The sequence below is a fragment of the Austrofundulus limnaeus genome, unplaced genomic scaffold, assembly GCF_001266775.1.
Source record: "Austrofundulus limnaeus strain Quisiro unplaced genomic scaffold, Austrofundulus_limnaeus-1.0 Scaffold77, whole genome shotgun sequence".
In the NCBI taxonomy this organism is placed as follows: domain Eukaryota; kingdom Metazoa; phylum Chordata; class Actinopteri; order Cyprinodontiformes; family Rivulidae; genus Austrofundulus; species Austrofundulus limnaeus.
Genome location: NW_013952479.1, coordinates 388,282 through 393,367, shown reverse-complemented (window position 1 = coordinate 393,367; position 5,086 = coordinate 388,282).

Genomic DNA, 5,086 nt, shown 5'->3' with positions numbered 1-5,086 from the left:
TATATATATATATTAGCAGTAGCTGTGAAATGCATTGAAATCTACAGCAAATCATTTACACAGCTGCTACACAGAGTAATGGCCCCTGTTTTCATTGTTAAAAAAAGCATTGTGGACAAGTTATCAGTCCCATTTCTTTATGAATAGTTAGTCCAGCACACTTTAGTGAAAAAGGAGGAATTCCCATACAGCAAAACAAACAGAAAAGTTCTGTTTTTTAACTAAAAATATGTTATTTTCTCAAACGCTGCCTCATAGAAACATAGTATAGACTTGAGGCATGCATATTGATTAACCAAAACATTATTTTGGACATTTTTATGCTTAAAACAAAGGTTCTGCAAAGGAAATGAGATTTTATGCTTTTAATATTCTTCTCTCTGCTGGAAGTCCAAAGAAAAAAATAGTTTGGCCCTTAAGGCAAGATAAAAAAAATTATAAATACAAAAATGTTGAAGGTCTTGCTTCAGTCTACCAACACACTACACATGTGCACTACTGTAAGTGTGAAAAACAATGTGCCCTATGGGGGCTGGTAGACCTTTTTAATCTATTAAAATCAAAAATATGAAAATCTGGATCCTTGCCAACAGGTTTCCACAAATAAGAAAAACCTAAAGCCATAAACTAATCCCTGTTAAACACAAAACTGTAAAAAAGCCACATAAATACTGTCTGCAGTTTTGCATTTTTTACAGTTACGACTGACAAATTTAAATTTGAATTTCATTTAGAAATGAGTTTATAACATTATTATATTATCTTAATAACATGAAATATTTATGCTTGATTTGTGTTTGTTGACAATATGTTTTGAATCAGCTCACAATCAAATTCCAAAAAAATAAGATGTTCATGTTTTGTTCTGTTTCATATTTATTATCCATTCTGGATAGATTTTTCTTTACATTTTGTATCTAATGGAGCACTTTTACTTCATCCCACAGCACACTGATGTGCCCAAATAAACAGCAGCAGGAAGGAGTCATGGTTGGCATCTATGTGCTCATATCAGTCAAAGATGAGATCAAATGAGATGATGAGACAGATGTAAAATATGTGTTCATCCAAGCATCACTTTTTCTTTCTGTCTCTGGGATTTTTATTTATTTATGTTTTTCACTCCAAATTTTCAGCTCTCTCGAGAAGAAAAAAAGTGAGAAAATCAAGGTCAAAGAGCTGAGCATGTGATGTTAGGGGAGAATAAATTTACACATACTTGTTCTCTTCAACCCACTGACAATCTAGAGAGGAATGTAGCCTTGTAGGGCCGGGTTATATACGACTACTGAAGATGCTGCTGTGTTGGATGGGGGTCTTTCTTCGCTGTCCATCTTCTGTCCCCACCCTCCTGCTCCTCCCCTCTCACACAGGATGCTCAAAGCCATGTGAGAAGTTATGGGTAGGTGGGTGTTTAAATTACGAGTCACAAGCAGGTCCACATTGTCAGTGTTTGAGTAGAGGGGAATCTAATTAAAGTGGCAAACGGAAAGAGCAGAGAGGAAGAGAAAGTGAGTGAATCAGCATAATTACAGCTTAATGCAAACAACTCCACATTGTCTTTATTCCAATGCGTTAATGAGGTTACAGTCTAAGAAAAAAAGAAACAATTCTATAATGCTATTGTCTCCTGCAGGCCACTAAGGAAAATGAGCTGTCACCCAATCTTAATGGCGACAGGGTTTTCACCCGGACCAGAATTAATATCTGACTCCAAGGCCTAATGAGGAAGAGCTGAGGAGAGCAGAGTGAACTCTTTGTCCTGAAAGTTAGAGGAAAACAAAACAAAAAAAATGGAGGAAAAAAATACAAATAAGAAATTGATGTTGCTGAGTGTAATAGCCCTTGTGAGAGAATATATTTCTGGGCTTGGACTCGGGTCCTAAAGGGGCGATTTCTGTTCAAAGATGCTTCCTCAGTCCGGTGACTGATTGTTCGCTTCTCACTTCTAAACTGGCAAAACTGAAACACACTTTATCATAATTTATTGGACTAAAACAGGTCTTACATTTCTCCAGATGATCTACAAAAACACAGTACTTTTAACTTTACTCTCTTTGCACATTTAAATGGCTAAACGTGCAAATGTTTTCTCATTAAATCTTTGAGAATTTTAATGAGGAAAGAAAAAAGAAGACGTTATGTTTACACAAAATGGCACCAGCAGGAACTCTGCATTGACCTTTCTTTTCTTGCCTTTTATGAGAGAAGCATCACAATGACAATCAATCAATCAATCAATCAATCAATCAATCAATCAATCAATCAATCAATCAATCAATCAACCAATCAATCAATCAATCTTAGCAAAACAGCAAAAAAAAATTACCTGAAACTCCTATATTGAATAGTTTTTAAGTTATAAGCATTTTTGTATGTCCAGACACCCCCTTTTCAGATAGGGTGGGGGTCCAGGCGGGTGGGGAGTCTCATTGATAGGCCCGACAGACAGCCCTTCATCAGAGCTAAACAACAAAAAAAATAAAATAATAAAGTAATGAATAAAAGAAGCTCCTAAGTTTAATAGTTTTTGAGTTATAAGCATTTTTGTATGCCCAGAAACCCCATTTTTAAACAGCGCCCCCTCCTCAAATATGGGATGTATCGTAAAACAGTTGGCTGACAACGTGTAGGTCGGACACATCTACATTCCTGCCAAATTTCATGTTGATCAGTGGAGCTGTTTCCATGATACGGTGGAACAAAGATCACTGAAAAAATAAAAGTAAACAGTATGAAAACAATAAGACCCCTGCTTCCTGTGCGGGGGTCCTAATAAATCTTAAACAGAAATACATGCTTTTATATTATCTTGGCATGTTACTGCAGTTCACTTCAATTTGGAATTACTTCTGTGGCTCGTCTGTAACTGGTTCAAAGTGCCGCAACTCAATTTAAACTAGTGCAGGCAAAAATAAAAAAAAAGAATAAAATTAAAAAAATCCCACTTAGGCTTTTATTTACTGGGTTTCTTTAACTTACAGATTCGTTTTAAAATCATTGTGTTTGCTTGCATGATCTGAACTAATGCACCCATACGTCCCGCCATGCTGCCTGACGTCAGTAGACCAGATGCTTTTAATGGTTCTGAGAACAGGAAGCGAGCTCAGAGGTGAAAGAACTTCGATCCTAAGAACCGAGCTCCAGGGTTTGATGAAAGCTCCGCCCCTGAACTGGTTTTACCTTTTACACAACGGCCTACATTTCACAAACGCACACTGTGAAGCTCAGCCAGCAGGGATTCCCACTTTAATGAGGATATTTTCCTTTAATTTTTTAAGACATTTTTTTCTTTTTACGAAATCCAAGCATTTCTAAGATATGACGTACTGTATATATATATTTTTTAGTTTGGTAGGAGGTTAAAAAAGGCAACACTGCCTCAAGTAACAAATGTACTGTTCCAGCTTTGTTCTGAGCTAACGGCAGCCATTTGCAGCAGAAAATGTGTTATGAAGGCAAATGCCTGCACCGTTTGTGAATATTTACATACTGAAGACTGTATGAGGCAGAACGAGACACCAGCTAAGAGGAAATACACCACAGGATGGGTGGCACTGGAAATCATCCATGAACTTTGACACAAGCATAACATGACTCATCAATTTAATGTTCTACCATCTGATTCTGTCATTTAAATCTAGTGAAAATCTGAGGTTTCATTCATAAACTGTGATTAATACTGGCTCCTGTGTAGTGCCAGTGACAGCAGGACACAGCCAACTTTCCCATTACCAAAGGAAGTCATTTATGCCCCTGCTCTCCTTTTGATCTGTCAGACTTATGATGAAAAGAATAGTAGAGCCTCAGCCTATAGGGATCTGCTGCCTTTGAGACTCAACAGCTTGACTCGTTTCATTACTGTCATGAATTAAAGATCCTCTATCACTCCCCTTTTTTTTCACTTCACATGGCAATGATCTGCTGTTAGTTAATTTATAGTCGCTCATTGTGCGAGGCCTCCAGCAGGAAAATCTCCCGTGGCAATTTACCTGTGTCCTTTTCACTTGCTGCTGCACGTTTTTGTGATATACTATACCCGAATGAGATGAGTACTGAGCGTGCCATTTAATGAGCTGGGAGAAAGTAATCAGCAGTAAAGCACCCCGTGACGTTCTGTCACATGTCAACATCTTATCCTGTTAGAAAATTATCACTTTTATTTCTGAGAACATATTTATGGAGGGGTTATTGTCTGTGAATTCCTTATTGTGAAAATGTCATGCACACACTTTGGAGTTAATCAGGATCCTGTTTTGTGTAACTCGTGTTCTTGTTCTGTTTAGAAGTGTTTTCGCAATAAAAGTTACTTGCCAATCACAGAAAGTTATTTCAGTCAGTATATATAAACATGACTTCAAAACTGGATTTAGTAGAAATTTGGCCTAAAGTTGTGCTAGATTTTGATGCTATAAAGGAAATGTTATATTACATATTACACTCTAAAAACTCTGGGTTAAAAAAAATCTAATTTATAACCCAGCACTGAATCTAATTTGGACTGAGTCAAACTGATTGTTATTATTAGTCCATTGGTCAACTTTGGTTCAAAATGTTCTCTACAATGGGGACCTTCACTCGTGACGTCATTCATTATCTGCCAAGCTCACAAATGATCGAACAATCAGAGAGGATCCTACAGAGATTCAGTGTTAAGATGTGGACAAAGTTTTGATATATCCGACTTCAGGAATCAGGAAAATACAGTTTATTGAAAGGAGAATTTGAGGGTAGTGGTCTTCAACAGACTTGGAAAGCGAGTGGAATTGTTACCACTGGAGCCACTGCTTCTATGTTGTTTAAAGGAACTTAATGGGGATGTTTAGAATTTGTGTAAGTAAAATATTATCACTATATGCTGGACTGACTGCAGTAATATTTAATTTGGCACTCCTGACTGTACGGAATGGTACAGGGGAAAAGTATTGAACACATGAAGAAAGGGAGGTGTAAAAAGGCATGGAAAGCCAAGACACCAGCTGAACTCTCTCAGTAATTAGAAAGCAAGCCTGCCCAATCTGATGATGGGTAAAAGTAAAGAGCTCTCTCAAGACCTTCACAACCTTATTGTTGCAAAGCATAATGA